The 23060-nt window shown below is 36.4% G+C and overlaps 1 protein-coding gene and 1 pseudogene across 2 annotated transcripts in view; one reads left to right on the top strand and one right to left on the bottom strand.

Moving 5' to 3' along the window:
• Positions 1-22237, top strand: part of LOC105148351 (uncharacterized) — a 30747-nt pseudogene extending 8510 nt beyond the window's left edge.
• Positions 1-23060, bottom strand: part of Scgdelta (sarcoglycan delta) — a 351842-nt gene that overhangs the window by 296716 nt on the left and 32066 nt on the right. The window lies entirely within an intron of this gene.

The following is a 23060-nucleotide window of genomic DNA, read 5'->3' on the forward strand; positions in this document are numbered from 1 at the left end:
TTAAATGTTAATAACAAAGCTATAAAAAGTTTTAACATTTTTGAGCGTCCTACATGCATAATTATTTTGGTAGTTTAGTAGTTTGGTAGTTAGTTAGAACAAAATCATTTTTTAAATGTTTGTATTTAATTATTTAAATATTTCAACAAAACTATTTTTTCATGTATCTTCTGTTTATCATTCGCTGCTCATATTTCATCTTATACTTCATTGCATCTCGGAGTTAATGTAGGCGGGTACAAGACTCAGCGATTATCCGCAAGTAGTCAATGGCCGACTTTACACCGGCACGGTGTAGTTCGTACCAGGCGGGGTTTAATATCGCCGAGCTGGCTCGCTTGCGGCGATGTTGTCACTTCTGCAGGCTCCTACCCGGCTGGCAAGTATCTTAATCTTTAATTATCGCCCCTCACCGTTCTTAATTACGCCGTAATTGTAGTTAGATAGCGTATCAGTGTCCCGCGGAAAAAGTTTGACGGCGGACGCCCGTCGGTGACATAGGCATGAACGACGTCAATTCCAAGACGTTCAATTATCAGAGGCTGATTATCGGGTCGGTGAATATACAGGAAAGAGCTAAAGAGGAAAAGGAAGGGAGAGGAGGACGTGGATAGAAAGAGAAATGAGGATGAACGAGCCTCGCCCTCTTCCTGCAGCCAATCTTATGCAAGCTCAATGGCGATCGCCGCATTAATCGTTTCTCGCGGCGAAAAGGCATATAGATTTTTTAATACATCTCGCAATAACATTTCCTGACGATTGCGAATATTGTCCTTTACACGAATAATTTTAATCGCGTAACACAAGACAACCTTAGAATTCAACATTGAATCGCCATTTGAATTTCTCTATTAATTTCATTTTTTTTTCTTTTTTGTATTAGATACACAATATCTATAAAATATTAAAAATATGTTAGTATAAGATAAATAATTCTAACGATACAAGTAATATCAAAATAACATTTTTTACTAACTATGGCGAAAATAGGAATAGAAAATTACCAAATTAACGTCTTCGGCAATTTTAACGAGATTTCATTGGCGTTTCTAATATTAATATTATAATTCTTAATTTTATTTTTTACATTATCCTGACAATATTACTTGTAAAAACTGTACATTCTAAAAAATATCGGTGTGATTTTAATACCATGCGTATCTATATAATTCTTACTGTATTGATGTTAACATTAACAGAGAATTATATAGACATCATATGATGTTAAATCCATACCGATAATTTTTAGAATGTAATCATTTGATTTTTTTTCCTTTTTCCACAACGAGATTAATATATCTCCAATACAAATTCACCGACGTGACACTTGGAAATTAACTGTAAAATGTATATTATCGAATAAACGATTACATATTTTCTGATAAAGATAGACAGCGATATTATTCCCCAGTACGAACATAATTACAACCGGACACGAAGAATGCAAAGGGTGATAGCTTACATGTAAATTGCTGCTTAGATCGATCGTGCCCAACTCTATTCTGTCGGCTAGATTAGAAAAAGTATGGAGTCTTTTACACGCTTGACTGGTCACGAGCTACTGTGAAGAAAAGGGGACTGGAGAGGAAGAAGGGAGGCTGGAAGATGGTTGCAAGCGTAAAAGAGGATGCAGGGAGAGGCCGAGCTTCAAAGTAAATAAGGCGAACAAAGAAAGGAAGAGCGACAAAGAGAGGAGGGTACGTATAGCGAACGAGAATGGAAGACGATATTCGAGACACGTTAATTCGTTGCCGGGCCGATAATCAAGCAGAATAACGATCGATCTCGCAGCCACTTCGCCTAATCTCACGCGTTTGTCAAAATAAGGGGAAATGGAACAACAAGAGGGCAACCCAGCGGGTTTCCTGCACGCTAACGTTCGTAATTAGCATCCTGTCGGCCGCGCGAAGCGTGAAATAACACGCGTGAAATATAATCGCGCCCTCATCGAATTAAACGGAGTCGTAACTCCAATCTTCGCGGCTTTTCTTAATCATTAATAAGTGGATTATATCGGCGGATCTAATGATAAACTTTGATGATTTTACTACTCTTAAATCTGGATAAGTTTTATTTAATATTATTATCTTGTCATATGTCGCCTTTGAGCACTCGCTTGATTTTTTCTCCAACCATCCTTTAAGTGAGTGTCAGAAGGAAGATAAGGAGATTCCAGACCGATATGCGTGAATGCGTGCATAACGTGGCAGATGAGATGCGTATTGTTGATATAAACGTTCGAATAAATCATAGTTAAAAATAGTGCGTTCATCACTTTAGCGGATCATTCGAATTCTACAAGAGTTCGTCTAGGAAATGTAGGAGATCCAATATTCTCTCTGCACTATAAATGAGTAAATAATGTTACTTTTACATATATGTAATTGAATATATGCGTTATACAATGTCGTGCACAGTACTATATTATAAATTAAAATAAAAATATGTAATATATCCAAGGTAATCTTTTTGTCTGACATCAAATATGAATCTTGAGTGATTGTAGAAAATAAATTAAAAAATACCTATAAATATATATAATATAATTCCAAATAACACGATCTTTTCAAGATATCTTTAAAATTTTAACAAAGAATGCGATAACAAAAGAAAATATAGATATAAGACAAGAATTGGAATTATTTAATTTAAATTGATATGATAATATTTACTTAACATTCCTAACACATCAGAGATTTATCTCTGTCTATCATAATACGTCTAATCGAAATTTTAAGACGTCTTTTAAACATTTTTAATAAATTTTTTTAAATATTTATTTAAAAATAAGTAACATAATGATTCTTTAGCAATAATTCCTTATAAAAAATTCCATCAACAGCTCATACATTTTCGAGGAAAAAAAAGAATCTCTACTTACGGCGTGTATGACCGTATTCAATGACATTTCACTGAACATTTCACTGACAGGACAAATCTAGCTTATCTAGTCTATCAAGACTGACGACTGTTTCGGTGTAATGTATAGTCGTATAACAAGAACGTATGAGGACGTTACTTGACATGGAATATCCGGTGAGGAAATCGGCAAGAGAGAAAATATCGGACCTGCTATAGCCATAGCTATAGCCAATGAACTTTCAGCGATTCGTGCAGCGTCTGTGCGTATAGGCAGCAATCCTATCTATTCGCATACGTCTACTTTCGTTTACGTATTTTCCTTTCCTGCCTGCAAGGCAGGGGATTGAGAACGTCGTGAAAGGAATCGGTGAAGAGCAGAGGGGCCGACGAGACGACGACGAATCGCGTTCGGATGCGGGATGCAGCAACGCTGAATTCAACCGGGTTGATTGATTTCACGGGAAAAATTCCTCGCCAATATGCACGCGTATATCTCCGTGCCCGGGGAGAAGGTCGAGCTTGTTCGCACAGCGATGCGAGATTTCGCCGACTCATCCTTGTAATTGTGCAAAATTAAATTGTACAGAAGCGAATCGAGTCGGTCTCGATGTCTCGATTAATGTCTATCTCGCGATAGCGTCTCCTTACTCGCATAATGCGTAATTATACGTACAAATCAGCGAGATCGTTCCTCGTCATTATCAACATAATCTTCTTTTTCTCTTCAACATTCCAACGAGATCGCTTTCATACGAGCATTAACGTTCCATCGCGAAATCGGAGAGATGATAATACGCAGGTGCCATATGCGCGAGATGAAATAGCTCGCGATAAAAGCGCGGACTGCCTCAACGACTCGTCACCGGTTCACAGTAATCTCCCGCTTCAAGCTCGCGTGGCAGAGAATTTCTCTCCACGTGGCGCTTTGGGTCAAAGGTCGGCCGGTATGCAAACAGAAATTACCGCGTGGCTAGCATAATCAGGTGAGATGAGAATACATAGCCGCTCGTCGACAGTGAATGTCTTCATTTCACCCTAAATTGCATTCAATTGATCTCTATACATTCGCATTCTCTATCACAACGAAGTGCATTGCATTATTAGCAAAAAACAATAAAAGAAAAATAATCTTTTTTAGAATTTATAAATATCTTCTAATATTAATCTATGTTAAAACTTATTGTTCACACAATTTAATTTTTCTGTATTATTAAGATTTTTACCATGTATCGTATTTATAACTCATCCGAAATTTATTGAAGTTATTTTATTAAACATTTTCTTTTTCGTTAACAAATGGAAGACATTACTATTATATAATCAAGTTACTATATTTTTTATTAAATTTTTCAGTTAGAAATTCTGAATGAACCAATGATGGTTTAACGAGCAATCGCGATTATTGATAACCTAATAATTTTCTAAATAGTTAGCGACAATTGTACAGTAGGATACTTGAGAGCAACAGAGCATCTAAAAATATGCCGACCGAGCGCAGTATCTGCAACGAGGTCTTTAAAAGGCGAATGAAATCGCCGACACTAACATTTAAGCTTCTAAAAATTTAATTCCCTCCTAATGGGTTACGACGAGCCTCGCGGAAAACAGCCGGTGATAAAATTACAGGCAAAGCCTCGAACGCTTGTAAAATTTTATTTTATTCGCCAGTCGGCAATTCAACTCGGACTATTCCTCCAGCTGTGTCTTGCTTGTAACATTCTCTATGAGTGCAATCTTTTGCCATTACGTATGTAGATTTCATAGAAATCAAATATAAACACTTCTAAATGATAATAATAATAATAATCATCTGTATCTACGGCAGGGCCCGGCAAAATAATCGATACGACTTATTTAAAATAAAAAATAAAAAATAAGTTCCAAAAACTTATTTTTAAAATATAAAATCGTAAGAGTAAGTAATCGGTAAAGTAATTGATAAGACTTATTTGAAATAAAAAATATAAAATAGATTCCAAGAACTTATTTAAAATATTAAATAAGAAATAGGTCACGAGAAATTATTTAAAATATAAAATATAAAATATAAGAAATAGAAAAAATATAAGAACTCGAAAATACATTAATTTATTTAAAATATAGAATAATTTTTATTTAAAATAGAAAAATAACTTGTCTTTTATTTTAAAAAAGTTTTCAAAAGCAATTTCTTATTTTAAATAAGAAATTGTTTTCGAAAACTTACTTAAAATATAAAATAAGAAATATATACTTTAAATAAACGTTTCAAGTAGTAAATACAAAATATTTTAATGATTTTTAATAAATCAAGGCTTATTAAGCCTTGACTTATTGATTATATTGCGTTGCACGTACATGAGCCTATTTTTCTATTTTTAATTTTATTTATTTGAATATATGAATATACATTTATAAGTATAACGTTTTAATTTTTTTTATAACTGTAGCCTATAATTAATATTTAATAGTATTAACCTTTCGCGAACTACAGATGGAAAATTGAAACGGATCATATGTGAGTATATCTTGTACCCCACACTTCATCATAAATATACTATAATTTAGTTATTCACCATTACTTTTACTGACGGATAACATAACTGACACAATTTATTTAAAATAAAAAATATAAAATAGGTTTCAGAAAATTATTTAAAATACAAAATCAATAAAAAACTGATACAACTTATTTAAAATATTAAATAAGAAATAGGTTAGAAGTTATTTAAAATAATAAATATTAAATAACATTTTAATTTTTTCTTTATTTAAAATATATATTTTAAATAAATTTATTTGAAATAAGACCGAACCTGATCTATGATATAAATCAAGAGGTTTCTTATGGAAATATTACATGGTTTGTAAGCAACTGCATTTCTACTTAATTTTATAACCAAACATAGCTATTTATAAAAATGAAGTGTGTGTGTGTGTGTGTGTGTGTGCGCGTGTGTGTGTATGTGTGTGTATAAAATCTTTCAATAGAGATATATTTCCATTTCCTAGGATAAAAGTAATTATTAAACCATATAATAAGAAACATGAAATTAGCTTCAATTCGCTACCGCAGTATTATTCTCTGGTAATTACTCTGCAATACATAATGCACAATCTTTTTCTGCTTTGACGCAACTTCATTGCCCTTATACATGAAGATAAGATACAAAGAGATTGAAATCTTCTGAATCTTTAACACCAGGATTCTCTTGTCTAAGAATACCGAAGCGAATCGTCGCGAGTACTCGGATCTTATCTCTCGACGAGGAAACGGAACGATCTGATTTCCACCCCATATATAGGGAACCGATTGTGGCCAGAATTGAAATAGAATGTCGCGAAAAGACGATAGGTGTCTGTAACGGCGCATCTTCGATTGGGCTGTATAAGAGAAGATTTCCGGGGCCCGTACATACCTACGACGTCGTTAAGGGGAGTTAAGGGTGTTGCCGGCCGCGTTAGCACGTTCACCCTCACACGGCTCCAACCCCTTACGACGAAATCACGTCCGTGCAACTCACGTGCATGCGGAAACGATCAGTCCGCGCGCACGCTCATACGGATTGCGGTCGGAGCGTTGCATAGACGCATCTCACCCCTTGCTTCCAACCCTCGCTCCTTCGCTTTCTCACTATAGCGACCGCTCGAATACGTCTTCGCGCTACGTGTACGGGACGTGCCCGTCGTCGGCGTACGTGAAACCGGAATCGCATTCACGTAAATACTCGGCAGTATAACGGGTGCGCATAAAGGAGAGCGTATATATGACATATGAACGGAATAAAAGCAGAGAGAGGGAGAGAGAAAGAGAGAGAGAAAGAAAGAGAGAGAGAGAGAGAGAGAGAAGGAGAGAGACAGAGAGAGGGAGCTGTAGATAGCGACCAGGTAATAGAGAGGAGCCATCCAGCAGAAAATCTCTTCCGCTGAATATAGTTTGAGAGTATAGTAGACAAGGAAGGAGGGTGAACATAATATAATGGATATACGCGAGCTATCACGCAATGCATACTAAGCTCTCCTGACCGTTCGCGAGTTGCTGTGACCTTCGGCATCGCTTTTTCCAGCCTCTTTCGCCTTGGGTTAAGCCGCCGTCGGATTGTCTTTTGATTTTGTTGGGATCATCTTTGCGAGACACATCGAGAAGACTTTTCTCCTCATTCTTAAGACGATTCAGTTATCTCTATTCCGGACAATCGCAGAGCACGAATCGCGAAATCGTGGTGGACATTTTACGGTAATAATTTTACATTTCTCGCGATGTACAGTTTAGGACAAAAGAAAGTTTAAAGTACCCGTGTATATGAGCATCGGTAACTTCAGTATTAGAACGTTTTTAGTGATGTTGATAACATTGAACTAATGTGGTAGCACTACTTTATATCACATATGATTATATATTTGTTTTGTTTATTTTCTTGCATTGTTCATTAACGATCTATTTCATTCAATATTTGCGGCTGACAAAAGTAAGTTTAAAAGATATTTTATTTAATAAATATCTATGTAATTAGATATTTTATAATAAACTACTAAAAATTTGTTAATTTTTTTCTTTCTATACACATTTCATTCCTTTTAATCTATTCATTTTTACTTTAATTTCATAGATGAATAGAAAAGAAAGTGAGAGATAGAAAAAATGGTTTAGGATTCAAAAAAATTTCAAAAAGATATGAAATTTCTGTGATGGAAGCGAAAAAAATTTGTGACAAATACGATAAATACGATACTGTAAATGATTTAGTAAAATGTGGCAGACCGAGAAAAATATCGATGAGAGTTGACAGAAGGATAATTCGACAAGTAAAAAAAGATTCCGTGATAGCTCGAACCATCAAAAAAAATTTAAATCTTGTTCACATACATGAAAGAACAGGGAGAAGGAGATTAAATGAAAATGGATTAAAAAATTATATAGCAAAAAAGAAACTTTTTATTAACGTTAAAAATCAGAAAAAGCGTCTGCTGTTTGCTAAACAGTATATTACTAGCCCTTATCATTTTGGGAACATATTTATGGTTTGATGAATCTACATTTGAGTTGATAAACAAAAAGAAAAGGAAAAGAGTATGGTATAGATTATCAGATTACTTAAAAAAGCAAAATGTTCAATCGACGTTAGCACGGTGGCTCGACTATGATTTGGGGCTGTTTTTCTAAAAAGGATATTGGGAAATTGGTTAAAATCATTGGGAGAATGACTGACATTAAATTATTATAATATTTTAAATAATAATTTACTACGGTCAACAGCAAAAATGTATTTGGGATCGTTTATCTTCCAGCAACGATCCTAAGCATATTCCTAAAGTGGCATCCAAATTTTTTAATAAAAAGAAAATTGAAAAACTCGAATGGCCACCATAGTCGCCAGATATTAATCCTATAGAGAATCTCTGGACAATTTTAGATGAATCCCTTTAAGTATCCGTACTAACAAAAAATCATTTTGGGAATCAGTACAATAGAAATGATATAATCTTCAATAAATATATTAGAAAACTTAGTTAATACGTAGTATACCAAAAAGACTATAAACAGTAATAGAAAGCAAAGGAAGTCCTACAAATTATTAAAATTAACAAAATATTCAAATACAAAGATAATATTCAAAAAATATAAATATAATTAAACTTACTTTTGTCTATCTAATTTTCTTACTTGTTCAATTGTTTAAAAAACTATTAATTCTGTTCTTATGTTATTCATTACTTTGTAAGATATAGATACCTATTTAAAAAATACTCATTCATGTTTCAAAATAAAGCTCCGTTTTCTCAGAATGATGATGTTTTTTGTATAATTTACTTTTTAAACTTTCTTTTGTCCGCCACTGTAAATGTTAAGCCGACAACTTTTAATGAGGTACACCGAGACATCCTGCATTTTATTAACCTTTAAAAGCTAAAGCGATGTGTGATGTGCATCCTGTGATATGAGAGATTACTCACTCGTCGATACATCCACAATTTTATAGCACTCATTAAAACATATTTCGTACATCGCGAGAATTTGAACGTTCTGTTACGAAATCGAAGTTAATCTAGCATAATCATTTTGAATGTAACTAATGTATATAAATAACTGATTGAGATATAAAGAAGTTGTTCGAAGTACGAAGGCAAATAAAATTTAAAAAATGTTTAATTTTCAAATTTGATGGAAATAATTACATAAATTGAAAATTAGTACATCTAGAATTTACAATATTAGTACGTGATTAATTCTAATAGCATGAAAAATCACAAACAATTGAATGTTATTCAATTGTACGAATATCGACACGATTGGCAAACGTGAATACGCTAAATTTATCGAATTGTCATTTGCGTATCGTCGCGTCACCCGGGCTCATTCTTTTGTCTATCGTTCATGGTGTCTATCGAACGTTTCGCGCAATGGTATCGTTATCGCTCGTATCCAATTTCGCGATCCAACCATAACGATGGATCATTAGGCACGAATTTGATCGTCAAGCCATAAGCAACTAACTGCATCACCTATTAGATACAGTTGACAAATATATATAGCAATATATATAGCAATATATGCTATATTTATATTGTAGTTAAAAAGAAATATTCTGTGTAACTATTATTAACATTTCTTTAAAGAATAAATAAAAAATTCTTTGAACAAATTTAGTGGTAAAAGTGAAATAAAATGTTTCATTAGACATAATATGTCTTGTTGTCAAAACGGAGAATACAATTAATTCAGCACAAACTGAACACGAATAGCCAACAGAGCAACATTCATTCAATCTATATAAAGAAATTAACAAAAAGCCATCAGAAAGAAATGTTTTCGCACGCTTAAAACTAACTGTGGGAATTATAATAAATTAAATAATTACGCGCGTTATCGTAGCGGCTAATTTATGCGAAAATAATCCGCGGGTTAAAACTGTATTTGCTCGTAATAACACTGATAAATATTCATGATTCTTTGAGAATTATTCAAATCTGAAACAGAACGCTATTAACACTAACGCCGGTTACTCATAACCATCCCCGCGAGAGGAAAGAGTGTTGTTGAATTATTATTCTACCTCATTATCACTCTTAAATTCTTCATAAAGTTTCATGACAAAGTAACACCAAGTCTTGCTTGTTAATTTGATGGAAAATTATCTTCGCATTATACTTCATATTATTATGTTCATAAAATCCGACAGACTAAATATATACACAGCATCATGATATTTTATTTCTTATTTTAATCTGAGAGTAGATCTTTAGTCGGATTTTATGAACATAATATAAAGTACAATGCCTTAACGTAATCAGCATGCTTAGTTAAATAAATTATTATGTGTACTTTCTTTTTGCCAAAATACTATCACACGTTTGCTTGCTATTAGCTTTCTTTTATTTTTATAACAATTTCTAAATGGTAATTATACCTTAAAATTAGCCTCATGTCTATTTCTACCGAGTTGGACCGAGATTAAAATCAAACTGCATTCTACCAATGCAGTTTAATTTTAGTTTCAGTTTAACTAACTCTTCATCTTGTTCTCTAGTTCTAAAAATTAAAAAAAGATGAAGAACAAATTGAGCCGAGATTAAAGATAATCTACATTGGTAGGAACAGTGAATGCACTAGTGAAGTTAATCATATTGAAAGGCTAAAATATTCAATACCTTATTCTGTGCTTTTTATTCGGTCGACATCGTATAATTCGTAAAACGATGATCGCGTTTGCGAATTCATCGAATACCGTCGATAAATTCGCGCGGCACACCGGAAAGCTGTAAATTCGATAAATGCCGCACGCTCGCAAGCTGGCTAAAGCCGCGCGATTCGGTCACCCAGTTCATTCGCAAAAATTAACGCTTAAGCCCGGCCGGATAAAACGCCGCTGAACGACCATTGATCCTCGTAAGCTCTCCAGTCGTGCTCCCTGATATTCGACGTGGAATCGCGTGTGTATGCGGCGAGATTACACCTACGTCCACGCTACGTGCTCGCCACTTGGACGGGGTGGATCCCGATACCATGGGCACGCGTACAGAGCAATTTTAAAAAAGAATAAAAAAATACGGGGGATATGTACAAAGAATGACTAATTAACGCAGATTTGCAGATTAATTTCAACAGAAATATATATAGATAATTTAATTCATTTGTCGGAGCTAATTAGAACAAACTATGATACCTCATGCTCATGATTGCCTTTTAACTAGTCTTCCATTGGAGATCGAGGATTCTCTAGCTGAAAATCGATAACTAGTACCAAAATTGTTGAAACTATTATAAAATTCTCTGGCAGTGCGTTTCAAAAAAAAAACAAATCTAAATTTGACTTTTCAGAGATATCTTTCCAAAAACCAGAGAAAAATCGACGCGCGCATTTAAAAAAAAAGTTATTGGACTTTGGATCGATTAGAAATTTCGGCTGAAGATTTTTTCCGTTGCTGGAGAACTGGAGATTTGTTCAAAAAGTCAGAGTTTCTGGTCGAAAAGCGGAAAAATAGCAACCGTAGTCATGACAAATAAATGTTCAGCATTTTTGTGCGCTTATTAGACGTCTGTCTTGATCGTGAATTACTTAATCATATCAGTTTACTTGTAATCAGCTTTTTCAAATATAAATTGCTCATATCTCAAGGCTGATTTGTAAGCTTGTTAACTGGATATCATCCTAAGTTTTATATGTCAAAATTTCATCATTTTAAAATTTTATATTACTTTATTTTAAAGTGCTCGATCTATATAAACGATTGATAGTTCCATGTCTCTCTTTATTTCAAGCCCCCATATAGCCGTGTACATTCTCGTTATTGGCGCGATATTTCAGTTAGCGAGCGGAACGAAAGCGCTGTAGGTGCAAAGCAAAAATCGAGCGCAATCGTATAAATTTCACGGCCATAAAGAAAGATTCGTGCATGCTTAACGGTTTTAAATCGTGGCAGTTAGCCGGGATTGCAGCGTGAAAGTACGAAGCATGTTGTCGTTAGTGACATTTATCGGGACATTGTTAATTGGTGATTATCATTGAACAGGAAAAAGAGGGCTGTAAAAAAGATTCGTTTAGTGGTTTTAGATGGGAATTGAGAGATGAATTAAATTTGTAAGCAAAAATAATTTCATTCACAATGTCGGGTATTATTTCTAGTAAAAAATTAAGATAATAATGACATTAACTCTCTGATAAAAAAAATTATATAAAATCTATCAAATTTATGTAACTCTTTTTCTCTCTCTTTCTTTCTCGTATTAATAAACGTGACATAATATTGTACAATGAATAATTACTCGTAAGAGATCGATTCGAAAACCGACTTAGTCTGATTGAGGTTTTACTATAGTATTCTCGCTGATAACAAGGAACAAAGACATAATAGCTCGGATTGGAAATGTTCTACTGATGTCTATTGTGACGCAGGACAATAGATTAGGAGCAAAAAAATACGAGGAGTTATCAATATCGAGGCAAGAGAAATACATGATTGTTCCACGGCTCGATAATAAGACGGAACGTGCGATTGGCAAGGGATTTAATGCGAAAGAAATTCACCGATCAAAAGAACGTCGTCCGATATTCTCTCTTAATGTCGCGGAAGAACACTCTGGATCTAGCACGCCTGTTCATGCTTTCTCTTCCTCCCCCCCCCCCTCTCTCTCTCTCTCTCTCTCTCTCTGTCTATCTTTCTCTCTATCTCGGTTTCTCTTTTTCTGTTTCGCTGTTCCGAATGCCTGATGTAGCCTACGCATAATTAAAGTCGTCGCGAACTTAGATTGGCGAGAATTGCGCATCCACTCTTTGGTGAGTGCGCGAGGAAATTGGTACTTGCAGCTCCAGAGAAACTTCGGCGAGCTCTTTAATTGGGAGAGACGCTACGCGAGATGCCGGAAATGGAAATCGACCTTGAGAGCCGTGGATATGCTTAAAATTTCGTTAAAACGTTGAAAGGAAAACCACAGCTTCGCATTCCGTCAGCCACGCTAGAATCCATTTTTCGACCGCTCTTGAAGATAATGATGGTCTCTTTCCATTTAAAAACATAAATGAATTAACAAAGATCGATAAACAGATCAAGTTCTTACGAGTGTCTATGTTTTTATATACCGAATAAAGTTTATACATCTATTTTTTATTTCTAATTTATTATAACTTTCAAAAAATGTATATCACATGACATCTTTTTCTTCAAAGAAAAAAATATCTATGTCGATTAAGAATTAAAAATATTGAGACAGAGAGAGAGAGAGAGAGAGAGAGAGAGAGAGAGAGAGAGAGAAATCAAGATTTATATTATATATTTTATTTATACACATATATTTTAATTATTTATAATGATATGCTTGGATTGGCGTAGCTTTGTGATTATAAATATGTAAATTATCTGGATGATTAATAATTGGCTTGATGTAAAATTATTTATAATAACAATATAGATTATACATAGAATATCATCCAATAATTTAGCAGAATTTCGAATAAAAGTAGCAATGTAGAAAATTATCGCTTATAAATGCATTTTTTCAAGGAACATTTAGTAAGCTCTTTTTGTGGCGTTCCAACCTGAATGATTTCGCGGAAGTCGTGCATTTTCGTTTGAATATAATAATTGAGTGAACGTGACGGGAATCCTCTCGGACGCTACGTAACAAGAACGATTTTCACGAACGAGAACTTTTTAGCTGGACATTAACGAGAGAGGAAAGAGGTGAATATATACGATTCGTCTATAGAGGAGAGGGGACGAGGAAATGGGTGAAAAGCCGCAGGGATAGAAGTAGCAGGCAATGGAAGGCGGTTGAATGTCACACCTACGACTTTTAGAGTCGTAAAATTTGAAATTGCCCCGAGGGCCATTTGCATGCCGCGTTTTGAGGGGACGGTTTGCCGCAAATTTATCGTCCTCTTTCGTTTCTTATCCCCCGTTTCTATCAGTCCTCCTTTTTCCCCTTCGTTCTTCGCATCGTACGAATAGAATGAGTTTAGTACTTTTAGAAAGACGAGAATGACGCTGAATTCAGAATCTATGTCGGGAAGCAAGGCAGGAGCTTGATTATCACGCACGAGTTCATGCATTTCAAAAAATCCGTGTCACATCAAGCAAAAAGGACAGGTATTCTGTTACAGTATCAATTTATAATACATAATAAGATGGACATAACATTAATGCGAGAATAATCACAGTGTATTTTTACACTCCAGTGATGAAAAAAATGTAAATTATTGTAAAATATTGTTTATTATGGATGTTCAACATATATATATATTTTTTTAACTATTCTATAAACTTTTAGATATACAATTCTATCGAAAATCCACTAAAAAAGCATTAATTTATTAATTAAAATCTTTATGTTTTAGAAATACTGTCATAATAAACTATCATTCCGTTTAATTTGATTTATTTATTCAGAAAATTTGACTTAAATTCGTATTCATAATATTCTCAAATACTAATAAATCGGTGAACAATCAATGATATACAATTGTTAATAATAATAATTTTAATTAGGGTGTAAAAATATTCAGATGAGCAGTTATATAAAAAAATCAAATGACTACACCTCCAAGTTAATAAAAAAAATTAACAAAAAATATTTTCGCTCGAATTATTATTTATGTTTCAAAAATTTTCATATTAATTTGTTAAAATAAATTCTAATGAGATAGGCTTCAATAAATATTATAATGTTAGCATAAGCTATTTTAACACAACGTTTAGTTAAACGTGCGCACATTTCACGGTCTAATTTTAATGTTTGTCAAGGAACACTAAATACGTATGCGCTATTTTACTCGCTATTTTGCTGCGTTAGACGCATACGATTGCGGTTACGCGACTGGTGAGACTAAGTGGAAATTGTTTTACGCTTAACAGGCTCATTCCATCATCAAAGCTGCGATCCGTAAAACTTGCCAGAACTTTCGCTCATTTTCCTTACATTACACGCTGAATTATTCTCCAAACAAAAAGACATTGCAGTCAAATTTTGCATATATAGAGAAAAAGAGAGAAATGGAAAGAAAAAAGAAAAATAAACAGGAAGGAAGAAAACGAGTGACTTTTCGAGAGTGCAGAACAAGAAAAGCGGGTCACATCGATTGAACGATATACAAGGAAACGGTGCAGATATCATGCAAGAATCGTAACAATATCACTTCGCGCCTTCGGCTGTTTTCTTATCTATAGAGCCGATCTACAGATGCAAGCGGCAGCAATCGCTTGAAAAGCCGATAGGAAGTTACCACTATCGGCGACAACGAGTACCACCCATTGGCTATACGATACGTGCCTTTATTGCCGTTAGATAATTCGTTTGAGATTTGCTTGGAAGATCATTGTTAGCGATCGTGCACGGCGACCTTTACATTCGGACTACGACATGGAAGCTTTAACAGTTGCGATCTTATCGATTGCAATTTGAAACGGGAATATAACCATTACGTCATCCTAATTATTATAATTAACATTCTCATTAGTGCTAATAATTAAATATTGTAAATTATTTTATAAACATCCAATAGACATGCGATATGATGAAGTCTGACCATGACTGACTGTTTCTACTTAAAATAAAATACGTCATAAAAAGGATCAACTACAAACGCAACGTCTGTCTAAAAATGATTTATACTACTGTGGTCAGTTTAATCTTGAACTTACTCCACGTAATGTCGATGAACTCAAAAAAGAATCTCGCGAGAGAAGATGGAAGATGTATCTTTTTTTTTAAGTTAAACGCATCAGGATATCTAAATTCATTACCGCTTGTTTCGCGAAGTTTAATTGAATGGGAGACGCGGCGAAGAGCTCTATGTAAATCCGAAGACAATGGCAGGTAGGGACATTAATACAGGATTCTCCGCAAGAAACGAGAGAGATAAAGATTGCGAAGTCAGGAAATTAATAAGTGTCTATGCAAATATTTCATGGGGGCAAACCGCTTCTCGCGATTCGATAATTAAATTTCTAGAAAAGAAAAGACTTATGTCGAACATGGCGGCGTTTCTTACTTAGAAAAAAAAAATTATTAACGAGTTCAGAATGAAAAAGTTTCACGCGCAATTCGCGTGCGATAAAATCGCAACAATGATCGCGTGCAAATTTAGGAGAGTTGGGCGTATTAATTCCGCGCAGTAGGAAAACGTCGTCCCGTTGCTTCCGCGACCTCCGCAATTATCCGGCTAGAGCTCGACGTTTAAATTGCGAAAGTTGAGCGATACTCGCGACCCAAGTTCATTACGATTTTTCACAAAACTCGCAATCAGGTAAATAACTCGATTTCGACCGGTGCAAACTCTTATTGCCCGTGCCATACGACACGAGTTCTCTTTAGCGTGGCTAACAGGAGTGCGAGATAAAATTACGAATTTATCGATTTACGTAGTTCAAAAACCGACGGCAAGACACGTTCGCGCATTTTGCAAGCTCGCCAAAACTGTATGAAAAAAAAGAAAGAAAAAGCATCTCACTTTCCTATCGAAATTAGAGAGAAATTTGTCGAGTTTTTCTAGCTTGAGATGCATCTCCACGCTCGATTTTCATGTTTGCATCCACGATATCATGACAAAATGTAATTAAAATGCATATCAATCGCGACTTCTATCTTCCGATCAGATTTATGACAGTCAATCCAACCGAATGACATAGCACGACTCAATTTTCAGGATAAAACCATTCATAGAAATTGAATACGTCAAGAGCGACACTGGTTAAACCTGCAACTCAATTTCTTCATGCACCCATATTTCGCAAGATGGTTTATTAAAATTGTAACATATCTACAGACATCCTCCGTCAATCTTGAATAATTCGATTTCTTCGTCCTGCTCTACTAACCAGCCCGATTAAAAAGCGAGGTCGCATCGAGTCAACGTCACTTCCTGAATTTGCAGTATGCTGCGCGCGAGATGTATGAATTACTGTATGGATGCGTGTCGGTGGAGGACAATGACGTTAGAATGCAGAGAGAAGACGAGAGAAGGCTGTCAGATAGTAAAGCCGCGATAGCCAGACCAACTCACTATGAACCTGTTATTCTGTACACACACACACACACATACACACACACATATATATATATATACATATATATATATATATTCTCTCTCTCTCTCTCTCCCCCCCCTTTCTCTCTTTCTCTCTGCGTACAATATACCCTGTGCGCACAATACAGGCGATTGCCTACGACACAAATGCGCAACGTGCACACACTCACTCGTTCGCTCACTCGCGCACGAGCGAAGCGAGCACAGCACGAAACGTTAAGCATGGCACGCTCGAATCGTATCTCGAACGGAACTCGGAAGGCGCGCAACGTGCATTGTTTCGCTCGAGCGGCAACGCCTGACGTTGCCGACGACATTTCCTTCGCACTTTAAACACCCGCATTGCGCTCTGTCTCTCTCTCTCTCTCTCTCTCTCTCCCCCCCCCTTCCTCTCCCTCTCTCATAATTCTCCTCTTCATTCCGCGTATACAGGGTGTTCCCAAACGTCTTTCGCTGCATTTCCTTTTTCGAAAATATTGAAAACAAGGAATGTCAATTATTTCGGTGTTAAAGTAAAACTCTTCATTGCAAAAACTTCAAAGATTTAAGTAATTTTCCTTGATTTATAACAAAAATAAGGATAAAATCTTATCTTTTAATTGAGAGCGACGATTTAACGCTACAGAAACAATTTTTTAATATAACGAATATTTTTTAAATCAAATGAGTTTCGTTTTTTATGAAAACTATCGTTTCCAAGGTAATGTTAAATTCTTATTATAAAAACGTAATATAAATATCTGTATGTACATACATTTCTTGTACATGCGCAAAGTATATTCATATACATTTTCAATACACCGCACAGAATTACAAGTTTAGCCTAGTAACAAATTTCCATTAAAAAAAAAAACTTCCTTACGTCCGTCACGACCGGCATCAGCAGTAACAACGACAGCAACATCCGAAGTCTCAACTTGAAGCCGACGTCTCCCTTTCCTTTCTGTTTGCCAGTGCCGGTCACTCCTCCCGCCGCTTCGCAGCGTAATTTTATTTCTCCGATTTTAAGCGACGCTCGGGGCCCTAATTTCGTTAAATGAGTTGTTTGCTAACTCGGTTAAATTCGTGAGCAGCCAGCCAACCAGCCAGCCAACCAGCCAGCGAGCTATCTAGGCAGGAGGCAGTAGTCTAGCAGTCAGACAGGCATGCAGCTCTTCCCGGCCGGTCGTCGGTCGACCGACCAACCAGCACCGAACCGGTCGACAGGGTCTCGCACGGGTAATGGTTTGACATGGTTATTGACGTTTCAGGCCGAAATCTAATTATTTGATATACGTGCTTGTCTGCCGTCACTGCGGCATACAGATACGTCAACCATCAACGCTCCTCCCGTTGACCCTCTCTTTCTCTCGTTCTCGCTCTCGCTCTTCATCTCCCTGTCGTCATTCTCGCTACGACTACCCGCTTCCTGGCTACTCACTACACGCGGCCATAGCTGCACATGAGCAACAAATTATTCAAGGTGTACCCACATGCTCCTGATATAGATAATAAAGAGACACAAGGTCGTGAAAAATACAAGAAAAATGGTTAAACATAAAAGGTATAAGGATTCTTAATGCGAATCTCAGACAAAATATTCTTTGTTCAAGATTCACAAATTCCTCATCTTAAAATTTTATAATTTTCCAGGCAATTTATGATTTCTAGACAAAATTTTATGATTTTCCCTGATTTTCATTATTTTAAAATTTTTTGTATTTTCATCCTGATTTGAAAACTATTAATATTTTGTTGAGAGATCATATGAATATAGCAATATAAATTATTATTAATATTGACACTACTTGTATATTTAATTGTTAAATTGATAGTGTTACCAAAACTGTGTTGGTGTGATATATATATATATATATTGAACTTTTTTAAAGTCAAGAATTTTAATTTTCCCGAAAGTTTTGCAAAATTCCCTGATTTTCCCTGATCGTTTTCAATTCCCTGATTCTTCCAATTTCCAGTTTTGTGGCAATCCTATTACAATTCACAATCAGACAAAAAAATAAATTTCTGAAAATCTCACACGTCTCAGACGCATCGTCTTCCACAATTTAAATTTTAATAAATTTTAGTCATAATCACAGCCATATGATAATATATTATTATAAAAAAATCGATAGTCACTCAACGAGAGCCTGAAAAATTTCTAGATGCGACAGAGGCAAATACGCGAATAGAGACTATATATTAAGCACGTGCACGACCAAAGCACAGTTAGTTAGTGTCTGATCACAAGAGCGGTCGGTTGCATTACTCTATAACAGCGTTACGTTATAGGCCAGCTCGCAATACGCTTCCCTATCTACCGCTTCTCCTTCGTACACCTCTCCGCTTCCTCTTGACTTGTCTGCAGGGGTGAATCTCGAGGCAACTATTGGGAGGTAGTTCAGTATATGTGCACTATATGGCTTTCACGCGCGCTACGCGACGGCGTACTTAACATAATTACAGGACGCCGCGCGCCATAGCATTGTTCCACATCACGATGCCTTCGGGACAAACGATAATAAAGGTCGAACTTTGGTCACCAAACCAACCAGCGATTTTCAGTTTAATCTACCTGCCTGCAATCGGCACGCTGCTCTCTCTTTCTCTCTTCCTCTCTCTCTCTCTCTCTCTCTCTCTCTCTCTCTCTCTCTCTCTCTCTCTCCTCCCTCTCCTTCTCTCATCCTCTTTCTTTTTCTACATGAAGGTTAATAATGTAATATCTCCTTTGAAACTAAGTAGTTTATTCTATAATTCTAATACGGAATCTACAATAAAAGTCATAGTGATCGTAGGGTCTTAAATCATAAAAAATTAACCAATCATAGTCGATTATTCTTCTCATATTTGACTGTGATTGGTTAATTTTCTACGATTTAAAATCCTACGACCGTTACGACTTCTATTGTAAATCCCGCGTTAAGAACTGCAACGATATCGTTATTATTGTTGCACAGCATTTTTACTACATACAAAACCTGCGCAATGTCAATACAACGACATCGTTACAGTCGTTAAGAATTATCGAATACCCTTAAATAGCCCATATATTCGCAGTATTTAGTAAAAGATAAAACTAATTCGTTTATATGCTTAAATTGCTGATTTTGTTAGTTTCGATTCGAAATCGAAATTATACAACTTTTACAAGTGCAATGCATAACGTTCGACGCGAAATAAATCAATAGCGGAAATTTTATCCGTTCTTTCTGAAGTCGTTCATTACTATGATATACTTAGGTGCTGCTCATCGTCGTGGCCTAAGTTCGCAAATGAAGCACAAAGCTGTCTCTTTGATGCGTCCTTTATCTTTGTCCCTCGCTTTTATAATTTTAATCGTTATTATAACAGAAGATAACACCTCGAACGAAAGATGGGTCAGCTCTTTACAGGCAGACGAACAGGTTTCACCCGAAATCGATCGCGCTTTTCATCGACGATCCAGGAGATGAACCGGACTTCATCAAAGGACGTCGGGGAAGCGATCGGCCGGATTTTCAGGGAATATCACGGCAACCTGGGTCCATGGCGTCAGTTTTACGCGTATGGAAGTTTAACCGGTTAATGCAACGAAAAAAAAGAGACTGCGAGAGATAGAGATAGAGAGAGAGAGAGAGAGAGAGAAAGAGCAGGGAAGAAAGGGACGAAGTATTTTACCAGCGTCTCTTTCACTCCGACTCACAACACTATATTCCTCCACCGCTTCACACTGACGTTTTTTCTGCCCTCCCCCGATATTTTGTCGTCTACTAATAGGAAGACCTGTCAATTGCGCTTTTCACAAAGCTCTCGTTCGGCACTTTACAAAGAGCTTTTCCGCGGCGAAAGAGCGCGGATGCGCGCGACGCGACGCGTCGCATATACGCGTGTCTACACGCGTGCTTGCACATTGCACAGGCAGGAAGGACACTCGCGATACATACACGCACGTGTTTATACGTATGCACATGTATACATGTGGAAAAACATGCACGCACGGACACACGCTCGGACATGGCCCGGTGTATGTAATGTATGTACGCGATGTGATACAGGGATGGACTTTACGCTCTGATCGCCGCGTGTACCCATGCCCGCCTCCACGGGGCGTCTTTCAGGGAAGTAACATCGTAATTTCATTAGGTATCCCACTCACTGACTCATTCGCTCCCGCCTGTTCCTTGCTCCCCCCCCCCTCCCCTCTCTCTCTCTCTCGCTCTGTACTTTTATCTCTCTCGTGTGCACATAGATGCGCAAACAATGCCTGCCAGGCTGCCAATCTCTCTCCCCCCTCCTCTCTCTCTCTCTCTCTCTCTCTCTCTCTCTCTCTCTCTCTTCCCTTCTGCTCTTTCCTTGAACCATCCCCGTAGCTATCCTGCTCGTCGTCATCGTCGTCGACTACCCTTCCTCAACCTCGATACGGACGGCGAATAAATCGGGCGCGCATATCGAGTGCGCTTATTAACTCGGTTAACGCGGACGATTAGCGACCGCTGACGGAATATTTAGCAGCGCGGCTTACAATAATTTCGTGTCGCACGTTGCACTATCGTAATATCATCGTAAGCACTGATTAAACGCGAGCCGGCCGTAACGATCGCGATGCGATACGGCGACCGCGGTAATTTCGCCGAGAGTATTACGAGCGCAGTAATGGAATCGATAATAATTACACGGCTGTGAGAGCAGCGCAACGCGCCGTTGTCCTCCGGAGAGAGCCTTCTTTCAAAGGCTGCCCCATCGGCTTTATCCTCGGATTGGCGGACTGCACGTGCAGGATGTTAAAACCGAACCATGATTTCTTTTATACCGGACGGCCCATTTTTATCAGATTAACCGTTAACGGCAAAATCTTTGACGAATTCTATTCTTATTTCTTCCTTAAAGTTAGTGAAAAAAAATGTTGAAAAAAAATTAAATAAAAATATTCCTCCTGTATGCAGGAAGGAATATTTTAATTTTTAAATTAAATTAAAATATATTTTTAAAATCAAATGAAAGGAAGATTTTATGTACCATATTTCTGAAATTATATCGAATCTATACACATCAACAACTATACTCATCACCTGCGTTACATTTCTGATCCGATTTTCACTGTCACAAACACGTATCAAACTCTCATATAAAATGAGATGTTATTCTACTTATTCGTAACGTAGTTTATGCATAAAAAAGAGAAATGCTGTTAACCTCAAGAGCGGAATATCTGTCATGGCTTTAAATTCATAAAGCGTCGGATTATGTTTTCCTGCATCAGCTTTCTATACTTTCTCGTTTATTCTTAAAACAAGGTTACGCTGCAAACTTAATGCTCGCATTTTAATATTAGCTTGTCCGAATCATATATTCTATCATATTAATTTTCGCAGAAGCAATCGTATAAAGAGGTTCTGTACACTACTAAAAAATAATTTTACCTTGACACCTTGACATGTGTCGTATCAAAATTTTGAAAATAATAAGAAAGGAAATATTTACGTCGACAAAATTCTAAATAAGTTAAATAAAGAGACATCCAATATATTATGTGTTATTTATTGTGTCGTTTGAGGATCAATGAGGAAGAAGCATCAAAAAAGCATCAGAAGAGGACCAAGCATGGACGCAGACGTCCGGGTTTCGTGACAGGCGAGCCGTTCATAAAACTTGGTTCGTTGTCGACGAAACCTGCACGATCTGCAACCACATCGGCGGTGTGCCAGCGGCGCATGGCGTCGCGATGGAGATGCCTCGGATTTCTCACTCGTGCGTGTGTCGGAAATAACACACGGAACTGAAAACCGCGGGACCTCAAACAAAATCGTACCGCGTGAAACATCGATGCGCGCGTCCGTCATGCGAAGCAGAGCAAGTAATATACCGTATCGCGAATAAAATGAACCGGAATACGCGCAAGCATCATGTAAACGCACGATTCTCTGTGTCTGTGTATGTATAGGGAAAAATATGGAACATGGACTAACAAAAGAGAAATACGTAATGAATGCTCACTCGAATAAAGGACATATATAATTAAAGATAACGTATTATATTTAGAATATAATATAATAATTTTTCTTTCGCATTGTAACATTCTTTTAACAAAATTATTATCCATTTTCAACCATGAAACTACATATAACCGCAATATTCTTTAATAATTAGCTTTACGCATGAAATTACGTTTCTTTACGTTCCGTAAATATATAAATTTACAGTGTACTTGGGACGGATAAAGAGAACATCTCTTTCCAG

This window comes from Acromyrmex echinatior, chromosome 4 (genome assembly GCF_024713525.1).
Source record: "Acromyrmex echinatior isolate Ae372 chromosome 4, ASM2471352v2, whole genome shotgun sequence".
Lineage (NCBI taxonomy): Eukaryota > Metazoa > Arthropoda > Insecta > Hymenoptera > Formicidae > Acromyrmex > Acromyrmex echinatior.